Source organism: Galeopterus variegatus, unplaced genomic scaffold, assembly GCF_000696425.1.
Source record: "Galeopterus variegatus unplaced genomic scaffold, G_variegatus-3.0.2 Scaffold1053, whole genome shotgun sequence".
NCBI classification, from domain to species: Eukaryota; Metazoa; Chordata; class Mammalia; order Dermoptera; family Cynocephalidae; genus Galeopterus; species Galeopterus variegatus.
The window spans coordinates 432585-434944 of NW_007727164.1; positions in this window are offsets into that span (position 1 = coordinate 432585).

Sequence of the window (2360 nt, forward strand, 5' to 3'; positions counted from 1 at the left end):
TCATGATAAAACCAATAAAAACAAATTAATATGGTTTGAGCCACAAACTCCAAATAAACAGAGATCTATGAATTGGCAGCAAGAGAATTAAAAATAATCATTTGAAATAAGTTCAATGAGATTTAAGAAAACATAGAAAACTAAATAAAATTTTAAAAACAATGCATGAACAAAACAAGAAGTTTAATTTAAAAAATAGAAATCATACAAAGAGGACCAAATAGCAATTCTGGAGCTGAAAAATATTATCACAGAACTTAAAATAATAAAGTCAATAGAGAGCTTTAACAGAAGACTTGGTCATTCAGAAGAATTAATAAACTTAAAGACTGGTTATTTAAAATTTAACAATTAGAGAAAAAAAGGGGATTAAAAATAGAGAAGAATGCATAAGGGACTTATGGGACACCATCAAGTGTATGAATATAGAACTATGGGTATCCTGGAATAAGAAGAGAGAGATTTAAAAAAACAGAGTAATTAAAAATATACTGTCTAAAAACTTTTCATATCCTGGGAGTGATGTAGAAATGCAGGTTAATGAAGCTTTGAAAAAACTCAGGCAAAATTTTCCCAAAGAAGGATAACCTGAAGCAAATTATTACCAAATTACCAAATGTCAAAAACAAAGACAGAGTTTTGAAACCATTCATAGAAAAGAGACTTATCACACATAAGGGGAAACCACATAAAGCTAACAACTGACTTATCAACATCAGCCATGCAAATCGGGAGTAAGTGGGATGAATATTTAAATGCTGAAAAATGTTTTAAAAACCTGCCAACAAAGGATAGTATACAGGGCAATCCAGTTTACTTATTTATTTTTTTGAATTAAATAAGAAATGAAATATTTCTATACAAACAAGGCTATAGGTGTTTATAACCACCACATGCCTTACGAAAAATACTAAAGTGAGTTTTTCTAATTGAAGTGAGGACACTAATTAAAAACATGATAACATATCAAAGTAAAAACACTATGGCAAGGATAAACCTATTCAAAATACTCTAATATTGTAACGATGGTGTGTAAATCATGTATAACTTTAATACAAAAAGTAAAAGACCAAACTATTAAAGATAACCATGCCTACAAAAAAATTCTATGAAATACACCATTTAAAAATATAAATTGTGACATCAAACACATAAAATGTGGATCCAAAGTGAAAAGTTTTTCTACATGGTCAAAGTTCAATTAGCTTAAATTGAGATGGTATAGATAAGATATTTTAAGTAAGCCTCTTGGTAATCACAAAGGAGAAACCTGTAGTAGATACCCATAAAAAAATCAAGAAAACATTGGACATGAACTACACTTTAGCCTACCTAGATCTAATCAACATATAACAGAACATTTTATTTAACAGTAGCAGCATACACATTCTTCCTTACTGCACACAGATCGTTCTCTGCAACAGATTATATGTTAGACCACAAAACAAGTTTTAACTAATTTAAGATGATTGAAATCATATCTATAGGACTGTGATCTTAACTGACTTCATGTTAGGTTCTCATTTCTTCTTATATTTTTCTAAGAACTTTGACCATAAAGTTATATAGTCTTTAGGCGGAAGGAAGTTAGTGCAATAGAAATGTTACTGTTTCTAACCAAAAGGAGAAAAACTCTATTAATATTAAGCTTTAAAAAAAATGATAGAAAAAGACAATACTCCAATATTATACTAGTTTCCAATTGATTTTGTAAAAGGTTGCCACACATATAGGCTACAAAAAATAAAAAACACAAATTTATCATCTAGATTTGTGGAGGTCAAAAGGCCAAAATTGGTCTTAGTGGGCTAAAATTCTGGTGTCAGCAGAGCTGTTTCTTTCTAGAGACTCTAAAGGAAAATTCATTTCATTACCTTTTGCAGCTTCTAGATGCTGCCCTCCTTCCTGTTAAGTCCCTTCCAGTTTCAAAGCCAGCATCAGTTGGTCAAGTCTTTCACATTGCATTATTCTTAAACCACCTCCTCCACATTTAAGGACCCACAGATTATAAAGAGACAATTAGGATTACCCATAACAACAGCATCATTGCCTAATCTTAAATCTAACTAATTAGCAAACTCAATTTTATTTTTAATCTTCACTCCATTTTGTTATGTAATATAATATATTCTTAGTTTCCAAATATTAGGACATGGACATATTTGTGGGGGTGAGCATTATTCTGCCTACCAGAAGATTTTCTTCTTTTGTTTTGTCTGTTCATGTTTTTGAGATCGAATGCACATAATGGTAGCTATAGTTAGTAATAATGTATTGTATATTTCCAAATTGCTAAGAGAGTAATTTCGAATGTTCTCACCACAAAAATTGATAAATATGTAAGGTGATGAATATATTAA